Below are 17149 nucleotides of genomic sequence, written 5' to 3'. Positions count from 1 at the left end.
CCCCTCCTTTCTGCCCACCAACAGAGATTTCTGTTGGTGAGCTCGGATCGCTGCTGTGATGTTTGTTTTTTTGTTTTTTTAATACATTTTTAATAAATTTGTCTATTTTTTTTTAAATTATTTTCTTTTTTGCCCCTCCCTCCCTCCGCCAGCCAATGACAGGGATCGGCTGTCACAGGCATCAGCCTATGAGAGCTGATTGCTCTTGAGCAGGGGTCTCAAACTCAATTTACCTGGGGGCCGCAGGAGGCAAAGTCAGGATGAGGCTGGGATAAGGGATTTCACAAAAAAAGTCCTCAAATGTCATTATTAACAGTTTTAATTATTTCTTCTGAACATGAAGTGTCCTACCTTATAGTTCGCTTCAGTGCTCCCATTGCAAGTAATCCGCCGTGTCCCCGCCGCAAAACAAGGCCTACAGAGCCCCCAAATCGCCCGGGGGGCAATCCGCCGGCATTTCCTGGAAGGGGCAGAGCTATCAGCTTCAGCTTTGCCTCTCCTGACGTCAATCGCGGCGGATCATCACCGCCTCTGCCCGCCCCTCTCACTCTTCCTTCACAGAGAGGGGCGGGGAGAGGCGGCGATTGACGTCAGGAGGGGCAGAGCTACAGCTGGAAGCTCTGCCCCTCAGCGCAGTCGTGGATGTTTGCCCGGGGGATTTGGGGGCTCTGCAGCTCTCGTTTAGTGGCGGGGATGCGGCGGATTACTTGGGAGCACTGAAGCGAACTATAAGGTAAAATAGTTCGCTTCCGTGTCGCTTTTGCTTTTGCCGGCGCGGGCCACAAAATATTGTACCGAGGGCCGCAAATGGTCAGCGGACCGTGAGTTGGAGACCCCTGCTCTTGAGCCTCTCTAGGGGACAGTTGAGTGACATGGCTGTCCCCAGTACAGCGCTGCCATAGATCGCACAATATCTTATTCAAGCGGAGATTCGCGTGATCTCCTGCAAAACCCCGCCCCAGCACTTGACGTCTTTTGGCGTTAGGTGGTCCTGGGGCTGCCACCATCCCAACGCCGATTGGCGTTAGGCGGTCGGGAGGGGATTAAACATGAGAGCAGTGTGATCACATAATCATGCTAATCATGTCACTAGCTGCTCTTGCAGAGCGGGAAAGCTGGCACACCCACATATGTATCAGCAGTGCAGCGATACAATGCATTGATGCAATATGGTAGACAGCAGGCGAGGCATCAATCCTTGCAATTTAGGTTTTATTTAGTGATCAGCATACAGGGCATACCAAACATGTAGGGTGCACAGACACCAGCCTTACAACTGTTTCGCGGAAATAACGCTTCCTCAGAGGCCAAGGGTGTCTACCATATTGCATCGATTATCTGCGGGAGCACACCTTGAGGAGTGGACAGCTAAGTACTTTGCCAATTAGAGCATTTGGTGCCGACCCCATCTCTACATCATACTGATACAATGCATTGACTGACAAATGACAGCCATGCACTATATATATGGCGCTCTTACAGGATTGAATATAAAGTATCAAAGGAAAGTCCCATCTGTCCATAGAAAAAAAAATATACAAAAAAAATTCTGCTGCTTCGTGCATCAGGCCCTGTGTTTCCACTGTAACTTCCTTAGCACTGTAATTGTCCGCTGCGGTTCGCTCTTCTTCTTCATTGGAGCTGCCATCTCGCTGGTGATGTCAACACTGCTCAGAACAGGGATAATTCACTAGAAAGATTTTCCTGCTGTGAACAGTCACACTTAAATTCAATTCAGCTGTCATTTCACCATTTGTTTCAATGTAGGTCAACTGCTTTTGGATTTTTCAGGTGTACACAAACATGTTTCCTCAGTTTGAAGTCAGACCGCATCCTGAACTCATAACCCTGTCTACACGAGGACTTACCAGCAAGCGCCCAGCTGGTGCTCGAGAGAAGCTGACCGGTGTTGAATTCACCGCCTTCAGCCTCCCACGTGAAAGAGGCCTTACCGTATGTGGAAGTAAGTATTCTTTGTTTGAATAAAGGTTTTTAAGTAAACCTATTTAGAGGTGTATCATGAATTGTTTAACGAAGTGCCTCTTAAAGTGATACGGAAATATCTCTTCAATAGACTATGGCTGCCCAGTGTAGCTGTCATACGCTGCACACAGGCCACAGAGTCTGCCTCAGGCCACTGTGTCGCTTGTCTGTCAATGGGATAATTTCAGCTGAAGCAGATCCTCTAGGGAGAGGCTGAACTGTCAATCATTCTCAGTAACACCAAGTTCCCAACACGAGAGCCAGCCGAGTATATAGTATTCATAGCCACCTGCCAGAAGAGTTCCTTTGCATTTCTTCAACATAACGTAATTCGCCACAGATGGTTTCACCACAAAATCGCCAATTTCACCATTAAGGCTAGTTACACACCAGGACGTTGCGTTTAGGGGACGTTATAGGGCACATAACGTGCCCCTAACGCAACGCCTGGTGCTCTCTGGTGTGGACGTCAGAGTGAGCCGCGTTGTGCAGCTCACTCTGGCGCATGCGGCATCACATGGTCCCGCTCGGCCAATCGCTGCACAGAGCGGCCGCTCCAGGAAGTAAACACTGCACGTCACTGAGTGCAGTGAATATTAATTAGCCATGTGCCCGGCCGCTCTCCCCTCCTCCCCAACATGACTGAGCATGTGCAAACAGTCTAACATGGCTTAGCCGCGTAGAACGCACAGCATGCAGCACTTTGCTGCGTTACAATGTAACGCAACGTGGGCAGTGTGAACAACCCACTTGTGTTACATTGCTGTGCGTTGGGGGAGCGTTACAGGCTGCACTAACGTGCGCCTGTAACGTCCCTGTGTGCAAGAAGCCTAAAGCGGACATGAACTCAGAACTTTCTCTCTGCTCGAGGGTTAACATCCTGTGTTTACAAATCAGCTGCTCTGCCGAGGCACCCAGCTGACACAGCTGAGAGATTAAACTACAGTTGTGATTAGTCACAGATGAGAAAGAATTAGACAGGCTAAACTCTCTAAATACATACAAGGTTCATTTCTCTCTGTTTTCCTCCTGTCCTGTACAAGAGTTTATGTCCACTTTAAAGATGGAGCTGTAGAAGGGTTGCCAGGGCACGCAGGGCTCCGGCCCTTTCCTCTTTCTCTCCCCCTTTCCCCCTCCACAACATCACCATCTCTGGGGGATGGATCCCCTCTGCTTCGAGGGATCCAGGGACGCGGTGCTGAGCTTTTGGGACCCCAGGGCTAGCTGCGAGTGGACCTCCGGATCAACTTGCTCTCCGTAGCGGCCGACCAGCTGATCCCACTGAGGACATGGCCACCCACGTGGAGGGACCCGCAGGATGAGCAGGCAGCCCCCAGCAGCACCACCGCTGAGAACACAGATCCTGCACTCACCGCAGGCTGCCGACATCAGGGACAGGCTGGGATTTCCTCCGCTACCATCCTGGGGCCAACCAGCAGCCTCAGTAACAGTGTCCCGGCCACAGCGGGTTTCCAGCTTCAACCACCTGAACAACGAAGTCAGAGCCAATCACCACACTCCGCATCTCAGCACGTGGCTGCCAGAATGGTGCTAGCACGTGAAGCTGCGATGTCGGAGGCTTCCCTACACTGCCTCCGCCGGACCAGAGAACCAGCTGCTTCGGTATCAGCTGTCGCTGACACGCGCGTGGTCTAGACTTCTGCATCGGCCCCCACCGCCGCCTCTGCCGGGGAGTGCAGGGACCAACCTCTCATATGCAAGCTGCAAGACACCCTCCGTGCAGGCTGGAGCTAAGGCGAGATGGACTACACCCGCTACTCACAGCCATTGCCAGTTCCCTGCTGTTTTGAGGAAATCCGACAGTGGATCAGATGCAACATCTGGGCTTCCAGGCCTCCGGCCCCCACTGCTGCCAGTGTCATTGCTGCTGCCCAGGTGAGCCTAACATCACCTAAGGGTGCCTGACCATCATCTTGTCCCCTCCATCCAGGATCCAGGCCCTCCACTGCTGAACTCGCTGTGGCCCTCCTGGCTGCTGGCTCCTACTCCCACTTTTTTTTTTTTTTTTGCTGCACTGTGGGTTAGCCACCCTGGCCCTCACATGGATCGGACAATCACACCGGCAACCTGGCTTCCCAGACTGGCATCCTAAGGCCCATCTTCACTAGGATGTTGCCAGATCAGCAGCCATCGATCCTTCATAGCGGATCGCTTACAGACGCAAAGCCAGCCAGACTCGGGACACTCACTGGTTACACTGCAATCCTAAGGGGTCTCACTGTCACTGCTCTCTCACCTTCTCTCACTTTCCTCTCCTCTCTCTCTTTTCCCAGGATAGACCGGGAAACATCCGATTCAAAGTATCGCTGCAGAAGCGTTTTGAGTGCCATGGATGGCAGCGGAATATCCCCGGTCCTTTCCCTTGGGTTTATCTTTTACGGTTCCTTTACCTTTACCTTATATGCTATACTCTGCCTGAATATGCATTGTAGCTACTGTATGCATCTGTATGCACTATATGTATCCACTGTATATCTAATACTGTACCATCACCGACCCTGTTTGTGCCAAAATCAATTCCGGGTACAACTCACGTTGTACTTGGAGAAATAAATGGATTCTGATTCTGATTCTGAAATGCACCCTTTTCTTTGCTGGGACATACTGTAACTTTGTTTTGTGGTATTAATACAAACGTCCCCATCCATCACCAAAGTCAAATATTCTTAAATTGGTTCTCAAAACAGATTTCTTGGCTGCATCTATCCATTTTAACAATAATGTGCTTTATAGCCAACACAATTATTTTTCAGAGGATTTAACGGACAAACACTTCAGATGACACTGCCATCGTCTTGAAGGGTTATTTGGCACCTCACTTCTATTTTCTCCCTTCTGTTCTGCTGAAGCTTTCAGGTCCACTTTAAAGAGGAGCTGTCAGCTATACCATCTCAGAAAAAAACCACATATACAAGTAGAAAAAGTCCTTGCCCTACTTACATAACACATGTATTGCACTGTCAACGTTTTGATTTTAGCGAATTTTTCTACAGTACAAAAAGAGAAAATCCTTCTTAGCATTTCCCATTTTAACTGTGGCTATTTTGAACCCAATCCTGATGTAATTTCCTCCCTTACTCTCCTCTGCCTGATTGTGCATGCATAGCCCGCCCTTTACTACAGAAAGCGCATTGTCTCAGCACGAGAAATATTGGCCAATCAGATAGGAACAGAGGTGTGGGAGGAAAAGCAGGAGGGAAAGAGGCTTCAGCCAATCGGGCTGAATTAGTTAAGTCTGAGGGGAAGTAGAGAAGCAAAAAAGTACAACCCAGCATGCCCTGCAACTTCCTTTTTGTGTACCAAATTTTGTGTGTAACAGATAAGAGTCAGGTAAACTGGGGAATGATCATTTGTCAACAAGAAAAGTAATATTGATTTTAACTTTTGGATTGCCTGGTTAGCATCCTTATTACTTGTTTACCAGATAAAAATGGATGTTTGATTTTATGCCCGACAGTTACACTTTAAGAATTTATTTTTAAAAAAACAGCCAATCACAGATCGTTGGTTAAGGCTGGTTTCACAGTGGGACGTTACAGGTTACGTTAGAGCAGCCTGTAACGCAGCCCACCGCACAGCAATGAAAAATCAATGGGCTGTTCACAGTGCCTACATTGCGTTACTTAGTAACGCTGCGCCATAAGACAACGTACTGCATGCAGTACTTTATAAACTGCTTGCACATGCTTAGTAATGTTGGGGAGGAGCGGAGAGCGGCCAGGCACATGGCTAATTAATATTCACTGCACTCAGTGACGTGCAGTGTTTACTTCCTGGAGCGGCCACTCTGTGCGGCGATTGGCCGGGCGGGACCACGTGATGCCGCATGCGTCCAAGAGTACGCATCACGGCATCACGGACGCCAGAGTGAGCTGCACAACGCGGCTCACTCTGACGTCCACATCAGAGAGCACCAGGCGTTGCGTTAGGGGCATGTTATGCGACCATAACGTCCCCTAAAACGCAACGTCCTACTGTGAAACCAGCCTAAAGGACAACTGTAGCAAGAGGTATATAGAGGCTGCCATATTTATTCCCTTTAAGCAATATCAGTTGCCTGGCAGTCCCACTGGTCTATTTGGCGGTAGTAGTGTCTGAATAACACCAGAAGTAAACATGCAGCTAATCTTGTCAGTTCTGACATTAATGTCGGAAACACCTAATCTGCTGCATTCTTGTTCAGGGTCTATGGCTAAAAGTATTAGAGACAGAGGATGAGCACGACAACCAGGCAACTGGTATTGCACAAAAGGAAAAAAAAACATGGCAGCCTCCCTACAGTTGTCCTTTAAGTGAATTATGTGATTTCTGTGCTGGCAAAAATCTGCGTTTAGCAGTTTATACCACATTCGTGGCCGACGTCCCATCTGTGAACGGACAAGGCAGTGCTGTGTTACTGCGCAGGCGTCCTGCGTCTGTGCAGCGTGGTGAGCAACCGCAAACTTCCATCGGGTACCAGTGCTGGATCATTGGTCTCAGGCTAGGGTCACAAATACCAAAAATGCGCATAATGCTTCCCAATGCACAATCGCAGTGCACTGGGAGCAATGTCCGGTTTTATTCAATGGGGGGGTGGGGTAAGCAGACACCTTTGCTTTTCATTACACAACACGTGCGATTCCCCTTTGCCAAGAGTCAGCTCTTCTCAACTGGCTGTTTTTTCCGCAGCCACAAGTGTGACCCTACCCTCAAGGAGAACTTGAGGAGCCTCCAGTAGGATTATGATTAATGTTTAGCATTTATATAGTGCTGACATATTCCACAGCGCTGTACAGAATATTTTGTCTTGTCACTTACTGTCCCCCAGAGGAGCTGACAATCTGATCCCTACCATAGTCTTATGTCTATGTATGTATTGTGTAGTGTATGTATCGTAATCTGGGGCCAATTTAGGGGGAAGCCAATTAACTTACCTGCATATTTTTGGGATGTTGGAGGACACCGGAGTACCCGGAGGAAAACCACGCATCCAAAGGGTTCCTTCTACCCTGGTCATTTTGTAACTTTCGCTCTTTTGAAAGTCACAGGTTTACTTTAAATAATAATAAAAAATGGAGAACATTGCCACCTAACGTTAGTCTATAAGAGTAAGCACAGTAGCCAGAAGCTAAGGGAATTGTCAGAGTGGCACTGTCCTAGCTGAGAGCTGCTGGGTGCTGCAGGGAGGCAGAGTCCTTCTCCACTTCTTACAGCAAAGCGGCACTGCGGGGATATGGGAATCTACAGCAAGCCTGGATCAAAATGCACTTCAAAAGTTTCTACAATATACTGTATAAAGAGTGAGTCTGTAGTTAAAATTAAAAAAAAAGATACACCACGTTTCACCGCTGGCTCTCCCTTTACCGATGGGTCGGAGACTGCTCTCTCTGCCGCTGCGGGAGGCTTCAGCAGTCTTTGGGAGCCTGAGTGCTTTATACTGCGCAAGTATGCGTGCTCGCGCATGTGCACTACGGAGTGGTGCGTCTTCGGGGAGCACTCGGGCTCTCAAAGACTGTCGAAGCGTCAGAGAGAGTAGTCTCCAAATCATCAGTCGGAGATTGCTAACGGGGGAGCTGTTTGTACTGCTCCCAAATATCAGTGTTAAAGTGGACATGAACTCTTGCACAGGACAGAAGGAAAGAGAGAGAAATAAACCCTGTCTGTATTTAGAGCAGGGGTGTCAAACTCAAGTACAAAGTGGGCCGAAATTGAACACTGGGCCCTAGTCGCGAACAAACCTCAATGTATAGTGGCCAACTCCCTGCCTGATAGCATTCCCTGGTGTCTAATGTCCCCCCTCCAACCCCTATACATTTCCCTGGTGTCTAGTGGTCCTCGCTCCCCTATACATTTCCCTGGTGTCTAGGGGCTCCCACTATCCCTTATACAGTTCCCTGGTGTATAATGGCTTCCCCTGCATCTTCAATACAGCTCCCTGGTGTTTAGTGCTCTCCCCCTACCTCCCCCCCCCCCCCCCACCCATATGGCTTCCCTGGAGTTCTAGGGTTTTGCCTCCAATATAGCTTCCTTGCTGATTTAGTTTGGGCCACACATAATGCAAAGTGAGGAAAGCACTTGGGGGCCAAATTTAATGGCTCTGAGGGCCAGTTTTGATCAATCAATCCATTGTGGTCAAAAATCAACCGGGAATCATTTGCAGCATTGATTTCTATCAGATTCAATCACATGGTCGAATCACCGGATATATATATACACACACGCGCACGCACGCACACACACACACACACACACACACACCACGTCCTGTGTCACAGTTTTGTCTCTCATTGAAGAAGAGCCATATACTGAGGTAATTGATCCCTAATCCTGTCATCATTGGCACTGGAATAGAGATGGTAACAGCTCTCAACTCATAAACATGTTTAAAAAAAAGTTATTAAAAAAAAAAGTTATTTAAAAAGATTTTCTGCTGGGGTTTTCTGACACATACCATGGTTGTCTGTGGCTACTAATAAAGTACTCTCATACAAAATCGCAGACAGGCATGTGGAGAAAGAGTTAGCAGCTCCAAGTGTTTAGACAGGTGATGGAAAAACATATCAAAAGTGGACAAACCTATTGAGTTACATGGGCTGTCGGTTCTAACGCATTTCCAAGTCACAGAAAAACATGAAAAAAAAAAAAAATAATAATACAGACAAGGGCACTTTTTCTCCCTAGTTGTCTTATAGGTGCTATTTTCACACCTTGTTAATAAAATGCCTTTTAAACCTCCAGTACGCAAGAAAATACTACATTGATTTTGATTATAGTTTTTCACCTAATTTTTGATACTTTTTCAGTTGCAAAAAGCTAAAAAGTTATTTAAGGGAAGATGAAAAACTATCTCCTAGGAGCAGGGCCGGTTTAAGCAACAATGGGGCCCCAGGGCAAAATAAACCTGGGGGGCCCCCCCAACATATACCCCGGAACAAAAATCGGCATTAGGGGACCTTTTTTGCAGCTGGTATAGTCAGGGTGTGAAGTCCCAATCGGTTGGAGCTCCACATTCTGGCTATCCCAGCCTGCATGGGGGACAAGGGGTTAAAAAGATTCAGGAGGGGGGACCCCACATAATTTTTATTTTTTTTTTTAATTCCCACACTCTAAACATAAAAAAAAAATGGGAAAATAGGAAAAAATGCCAGGGATCTTCATACAGCCATATTGCGGCTGTATAGCGATCCCTGGCCAAAGCGCTGCGGCTGCGTATGGACCTCCTGGAAACCCTGTCAGGAAATTTATTGCGCTTTCGTTTGATGCATGTAAAATTACACTACCGTTAGGTTTGCTACTAAAAGTTACATTTACCGCATTTAAAACTATACTTTTTTCATTCGAAACTTTAAAATCGATTTTCTTAAAAACTATAAGGTCTTTTTGAAAAATTGTTTTTTCCTCTTATTCCTAATGATCTCCTTAACATATCCTGCAAATTTAGGGTTTCTAGCATTTAAGGTGGATTTGCTATTAACCATTAAAGTCGGCAGGTTTTTAAATGTGTATTTGTTTTTTTCCTTTGAAACTTTAAAATCGATTTTCTCAAAAACTATAAGGCCGATTTGAAATTTTTGTTTTCCTCTTGTAGCCACTGGGGGCCCCTACAAGCTCTGGGGCCCTGGGGCAGCTGCCTCCTTTGCCTTAATGGTAGCGCCGGCCCTGCCTAGGAGAAAATTGGGGTGAAAAAGTTAATTGCATATGGGCAAATGGGCTCTATTCACAAAACTTCTCATAAACGACTTATGTAACACTTAATAAAAATAACCTTTCAGCACATTTACAAGCAAAAGAATCACTCAAAGTAAGTTGTTCCTGATTAACTTAATTTCCAGGCCTGGATTTACATCACAGGAGCCTATAGGCACAGATAAACTGGCACCTTAAACTTCACCCTCCATGAACCTACAAACCCTGCCAAAACCACACAAGTGTGCTGACTGGCCCAGCTGTTACCTCTCCCTTACTTACCACGCCTGTCATAAGTAGCTACAGGTGCCTTTTTTAGTATTAGGTAGCAGAGGAACCTTAGTATTAGGTAGCTAGAGGTGCCCCTGACTGAAGGGAGATCTCATCAGTGGAATGCTGAGAGCAGGGTGAATAACATCTCATTTATGCTCTGATCAGGACTCTGAATAGGGAATGAAGGAGAAAGCCGCCTCTCCATCATCAGGCGCCTGTAGGCATGTGCCTACAGTGCCTTATGGTAAATCCGGCCCTGTTCATTTCAATATTACTTTTCTTGCCTTATTATATTTTTGCTCTTTGGAAGCTTAACCACTTGACGACCAGGGGATTTATGCCTGATCTGTGCTGCGTGGGCTCTCCAGCCTGCAGCACAGATCAGGATTATGCCAGGGCGATCAGACTTACCCCCTTTTTTCCCCACTAGGGGGATGTCCTGCTGGGGGGGTCTGATCGCCGCCGGCTTGCTGCGCTTTGCAGGGGGGGCTCTTCAAAGCCCCCCTCCGCAGTGTTCTCTGCGCTCCGTCCCTCCCTCTCCCTCCCCCTGTGAGCTGCGCAGGACGGATATCCATCCTGCGCATTGAAGAATAGGCTTCAGCCTATCATAGGCCGGCGATCCCCGGCCAATCAGCAGCGCCGTATGATGTAAACAGCGGGGATTTCTTCCCCGCATGTTTACATTTTGCCGGCGAGCCGCAATCGGCGTCTCTCCGGCTGTTCACGGAGACACCCTCCGTGAACGGACATGGAAAGGCCGTTCGAACGAGCGGCCGTTTCCATGGAAACCCGCAGACGACCAGTTTACGCCAATCGGCGTTAGCTGGTCGTCAAGAGGTTAAACATATAACACAGATAAGGTGAAAACAGAGGAAAACAAGTGAAAAAGCTTTGTGAAGCAATACCCTAAGTGGATAAAGACCTTCAGCTATGTTAGGGAACAGTGTTACATGGTAAAGGTGGCCATACACCATACAATAAAATGATCCAATTTTACAGCAATTTGAGGAAAGCTAATCATTTCTACAGAAAAATTGAAAGCTCTTTTTTATTCAGGTCGCATTTACAGTGGGACACTATGGTCGCATGTTATAAAGTCTTATAACGCAGCTTACCGCACTGCAATGCTAATCCTATGGGCCGTTCACAGGGCGACGTTAAAGTCACGTTAGAAATGTTGCATTGTGGTAACTCACTGCTTGCAGTGCGTTACCTCTCAGCGCAGACATGTTGCGACTTTAACGTCGCATTAAAACACAACGTCCCACTGTGAATACAGCCTTAAAGAGAACCCGAGGTGTGTTTAAAGAATGTTATCTGCATACAGAGGCTGGATCTGCCTATACAGCCCAGCCTCTGTTGCTATCCCAAACCCCACTAAGGTCCCCCTGCACTCTGCAATCCCCCATAAATCACAGCTATGCTGTGAGGTTGTGTTTACATCTGTAGTGTCAGTCTCAGCTGCTCCCCCGCCTCCTGCATAGCTCCGGTCCCTGCCCCCGTCCCTTCCCTCCAATCAGCAGGGAGGGAAGGGATGCAGGCGGGGACTGGAGTTCTGCAGGAGGCAGGGAGAGCAGCAGACTGACACTATAGAGATAAACACAGCCAGCTCTGACAAGCTGTTTGTCAGCAGCGTGGCTGTGATTTATGAGGGATTGCAGAGTGCAGGGGGACCTTAGGGGGGTTTGGGATAGCAACAGAGGCTGGGCTGTATAGGCAGATCCAGCCTCTGTATGCAGATAATATTCTTCAAACCCACCTCGGGTTCTCTTTAAGTGAAAATTCATTTTTTCCGATTTTTCTCGATCGGGAGTGGCAGGAATTTCTGATACATTTTTTGCAAGAGTGCATGGTGTGTGGTAGATTGACAATTTCGTACTGTCAATCTGTATCTATCTGTTGTACTGTACTGTAGAGACGGAAGCAATTTTTTCAGTTTTCAATCATTTTTTATTCATAATTGGGGAAAAATTTAACACAAGTGTGTGGTACATTGGTCAGATTTTTCAAATGTTACAATCAATCCGAAAAATTGATTGTAAATCTTGAATTGAAAAGAAATGTAAAAAGTTGTATGAATTCCATAAGCCCTTCCCCCCCCATTCTCGCTGTGGACAACGCAGTTGGCTGCCGGAGCACCCAGCACTTGCATTTCTATGCGGTTCACTCTGATCCGGTTGTGACTTCCATTCATGATGATGAATGGGAATCGCAATGCATTTGCATATTTTTTGGCATTAACCATACATTGCGATTGTGTGGTGAATCGCAACGCATGGATGGACACATCAGACAGCGCAGTATATACTGTACACTTCTGATGCTCCTGCGGATCACTTCATTGCGCGTTGCTGAAAACGCTACTCAAAACCCAAATGTAGGGAAGGGACTAATCTTCCATCTGGTACAAGTAACCGATTCGATCAGTCAGATGAAAATCGATAGTTTGGTCAATCAGGCCAGCATGTTTGGGCATCAATTTTAAGCAGATTCAATCAAAGCTGGTGGATATTGACAGTCAAAATCTTTAAATGTTTGCCCCGCTGTACTGTACAAAGGAATGATAGTCCACTGGTATACGTTATCACTAATGATAGGCACAGTTAGAACTACAGACAGATACTGTGCTAATAACTCTGATCTGGGGATTTTCTTTATGGCGTAAGGAAGGCGTTTTTTTTTCTGCCTGTGAGGTAAAATTAGCTGCAGCGTCCCAGGGGACTTTGCTTTGCCTTCTATCGTACAAGGCTGAATGTGATCAATGCAAGTCTTCTGCCATCTCCTCTAAAAGCACAACACCAGGCACAGAGGTGTCCCACTCTCCTGCAGACAGTCAGAGGCAGAACTTGCTACAGTCTTTAAAGGGAACTCAAGGTGAGAGGGCTATGCAGGCTGACATGTTTATTTCCTTTTAAATAATGCAAATTGCCTGGCTGTCCTGCTGATCCTCTGCCTCTAATACTTAAAGCGAACCTGAAATACCTTTAAAAAAAAAAAAGAGTTTTAGTTACTTTGGGCTTCTACCAGCCCCCTGCAGCCGTCTTGTGCACGCAACGTCACTCAAAGATCCTCCAGTCCCCTGCCGCGGCTCACTTTTTTACTGCCAACTTTCAAGTCATTGGCCTCTGCGCCCTGGCCGCGCACATCCTCGTTTGCACTCCGGTTCCCGGGTGCCTCCTGCGCATGTGCAGTACGAGAAAATCTCTACTGCGCCTGCGCAAGACGAGGACGCACGCGGCCAGGCTGGCAAAAATGAAAGTGAGCCGCGGCGGTGGACCGGAGGATGGTTGAGTACTGGCATGGGACAGGACGGGTACAGGGGGCTGGTAGAAGCCACAGGTAAGTGAAACTTTTTTTTAAAGCTATTTCAGGTTCCCTTTAAAGGACTCACAAGGCCAGAAAAGAAAGGCAGTTTTACTAACATGGGGAACCTTATAGCCCCTATAGTTGATTTGGGTTCCTTGGCAGAGATCCGGTCTTCTCCTGGGTCCAGCTTGCAGTCTCGAACAGTCTCCAACTCCTGATGGGTCAGCATCTTTTGTGCATGTGATCATCTGCGCTTGTATGCGCCCACGTCATCAGGAGCGTTCAGCACAGGTGCAGTACAGAGAGCAGGGGAGGAGATGGAGAGAGAACATAAAGAGGGAAGGACTGCAGTGGCGTAACTACAATTCATGGCCCCCCTCCCCAATGTTCACACCCCTTCCCTTGCCTCCCCTTGATGCCTTTTATGGCCTTGGGGCCCATCACACAAGGGTCATAAAACAAGTGTGAACATCATGATCTTCACACCCATAACAAATGTAGCCACAAAAACACCTGATCTGAAGTATAGTCCCCTGTATCGGAGAAAGGGAAGGTTAGTAGCTGGAGCTCCCCACAGCTCTGGGCCCCCTTGCGATCAAAGGGGCTGCTCCCCTCTAGTAACAGTCCTGGAAGGGAGGGATGGTAAGAGATGGAGGGAGCGGTGGCAAGATAAATGGAAAGAGGGAGTGAGAGAGCTAGAAGGGAGGAAGTGGGGAGAAGACAGAGGGAGAGCAGGAGAGAGGGAATGGGGTGGGCTGATAGAGAGGGAAGGAGTTGAGGATAGAGAAAAGGAGAGAGAAAGGGGGAAGATGGAGAGCATTGGGGTTGTAGAAGGGTAAAGAGGGAGAAAAGAGCATGGGAAGGTGGAGAGCGATTACAAGGGTGGGAGAAGAAGAGAGAGGAGAAATTAGAGTGGGGGTCAGGAGGGAGAGTGCAGTGAGGGGCGATTTACAGCTGGCAGAAAGTGGCTTTCATTTGCTAGTAAAACTCTTATTCATCACTTCACTAGACAATGAATGCATCTTCTCTGGGATTTCAGGAGTAGAGCTCTGACTGCTAGGCGGAATAAAGCTGGCCGCTAACGGTCCAATTTCTAGTGAAAAATTTTCGAGCGATCAGAAATTCTGATCGGATTGGTTAAAAAATAATGTCAGTTGATGGGCACAATCGATTATGAACGATTATAAAACAATTGTCCGACTGGATTTTTATCAAACCAAAATTTGGATTTTCTTTATTGGTTGTAATAGATAGGAAGCAAAGATTGGTTTGTTGATGGTGTAGTGAACGATTTTTCTTCCGATCAGAATTTCTGATCGCTCGAACGATTTTTCGCTAGAAATTGGATCGTTAGTGGCCACCTTAAGGATTCTGATGGAGACGTCCCCTGACTAAAGACCTGTGTACTATTGTGTCCGTTAGGTCCTGCAGCTTTCTGCCATTCACCCATTAGGCTTTATCTTTCAATACTGTCATTAGCAGTGACACACAGCCCTGCAGACAGCAGGCATGCCGGGAGCACAGACAGCGTGGTTGGTACACAATAGTAACACTTGTGCTGCCTGCTGTATGCATGGTGACAATTCCCAGCTGTCCTCGCCGCTTCTGCAGAGCCCAGACAATCTGAGGACATGTGTTTTTACCTGAGCCCTGACTGCTGGGAGGGGTGTGGGAACCAGACTGAGGAAGAGCGCAGCGCAGCACGCCTGCCACACGCGGTAACAGCCCTCCCACTCGCTGTCCCTGGAATGGCAGCACAATACAATCCCACTGTAACTAAAACAAACAAATAACTCGCTTACTATAAAAAACTGAGACTATGCTAAGAAGTGATGCTCATCCCCCCTCAAAAATGTGAGGTATTTGTAATCATTACACTGTTTTTTCTTTTTCCATTCCAACTTTTAAAGGGCTGCTCCAGCGAAAAAAAGTAAGCCGTTAAAATCTGACAGAACCAATAGGTTTTGGACTAGTACATCTCCTTATGGAGATTCTCAGGTTTTTCATTGCTTTCAACAGCATTTCCTCAACGGCAGTTTAACTGCCAAAATAGTAAGATACCAGCCAGCCTCCCTACTCGCTTGCACACTATTTTGACAGTTAGACTTTGCAACTGCTGTTCAGGAAGTGCTTTTGAAATCAAGGATAAAACCCTGAGAATCCCCCATGAGGAGATGGACTAGTCCAAAACCTGTCTGTTCTGTCTGATTTTAAAGGACCACTATCGCAAAAAAAAAGTAGGCAGTTAAAATCCGACAGAACCGACAGGTTTTGGACTAGTCCATCTCCTTATGTGAGAGTCTCAGGGTTTTCTTTGTTTTCAACAGCATTTCCTGACCAGCAGTTGCAAAGTGTAACTGACAAAATAGTGTGCAAATGAGTAGGGAGGCTGGCATCTATCTTACTATTTTGGCAGTTAAAGTGCTGTTCAGGAAATGCTGTTGAAAACAAAGAAAACCCTGAGAATCCCCCATGAGGAGATGGACTGGCTCAAAACCTGTCGGTTCGGTCAGATTTTAACGTCTTACTTTTTTCGCTGGAGTGGTCCTTTAAAGGAAACCTGAAGCGAGAGGAATATGGAGGCTGGCATATTTATTCCCTTTTAAACCATACCAGTTGCCTGGCAGTCCTGATGATCTCTTTGGCTGCAGTAGGGTCCGAATCACACGCCTGAAACAAGCATGTGGCTAATACAGACAGAATTCAGTCAGAAACATCTGCATGCTTGTTCAGGGTCTATGGCTACAAATTACAGCAGCAGATGATCAGCAGAGCAGCAAATTAGCATTAAGGACACTAGTGAGAGGGATATGGAGGCTGCCACCAGGGCCGGAGCTACCATTTGAAAAAATGGGCAATTGCCCCAGGGCCCCAGAGCCTGTAGAGGCCCCCAAGGTGTCCCTCCCCCATCTTAACTGTTGCTCCCCAGGGACTCTGCAGAGTGTTTGGCAGAGTAGCATCTCATCTGTGCTGGTGGGCAGGTGAGACACTACACTGACATAGACACTGCAGAGGTCCTAGAGAGCACAGTTAAGTTGGAAGGTGATTGGGGGAGGGTCAGCAGCCAGCTCAGGGGCCCAGGAGGGAAATTTGGCTGCAACAAAGGGCCCTTAATGATGCTTTTTGGTCGGGGGGGGGGGGGGGTCTGTTGGGGGGCCCCCAGGTTAATTTTGCCCTTAGGCCCAATTGCTACTTGAACCGGCCCTGGCTGCCATATTCATTTCCTTTTAAACAATGCTCATTGCTTTGCTTCCTGCTGATCTTCCATGCATCAGTAGTATCTGAATCATACACCTGAAACAAGCATGCAGCAAACTTCAGTAAAACATCTGATCTGCATGCTGGTTCAGGGTCTTTGAATAAAAGTATTAAAGGATCAGCAGGACAACCAGGCAATGTGCATTTTTTTAAATAAAGAATTACTTTCAGTGGCTGCTAATGGCATCAAATTAAGTTTTTGCTAACTAGTGATGGTCACGTCTAGGAGAACTCATGGAGAAGCATGTGATTTGTTTGATCAGCTGATAGATTTACAAAGCTCTGATTGGCTGTGATCACATCCTGCTTTAGCACACGGTCTACAAATCAAAGACCTATCCATCACCTGACCAAACTGATCACATGCTTCTCCATGAGTTCTCCTAGACTTGACCATCACTACTGCTAACTAGGTTACACCAGCAGCAATCTGAATCTCCATAGACTTGTACTGTAGTAGCTACAGTGGTCTGAGGTTATAGGAGCAGATTACCACTGCTAAAATGTGGTTCTGTGGACCTTTGAGTCCTTGTTGGTGTGACATAAATGTAGCTCTCACAGTGCTGGGAAATTTGCTGAAATATAAAGAGCTTTAAAGCGAACCTGTAGGTTTAAAATAAAATAAAAAAGTACATACTTACCA

The 17149-nt window shown here is 47.1% G+C and overlaps 1 protein-coding gene across 1 annotated transcript in view; it reads left to right on the top strand.

The window, feature by feature from the left end:
- The first annotated feature begins 1918 nt into the window (after positions 1–1918).
- Positions 1919–17149, top strand: part of CACNA1H (calcium voltage-gated channel subunit alpha1 H) — an 822232-nt gene continuing 807001 nt past the window's right edge. Inside the window, exon 1 of the mRNA XM_068244151.1 lies at positions 1919–1963. The gene's annotated coding sequence lies outside the window, so the exon portion shown is untranslated. The remainder of the gene's footprint in view (positions 1964–17149) is intronic.

This window comes from Hyperolius riggenbachi, chromosome 7 (assembly GCF_040937935.1).
Source record: "Hyperolius riggenbachi isolate aHypRig1 chromosome 7, aHypRig1.pri, whole genome shotgun sequence".
Classification (NCBI taxonomy): domain Eukaryota; kingdom Metazoa; phylum Chordata; class Amphibia; order Anura; family Hyperoliidae; genus Hyperolius; species Hyperolius riggenbachi.
The sequence above is the reverse complement of the archived record's forward strand: the minus strand, read 5'-3'. Positions and strand labels throughout refer to the sequence as shown.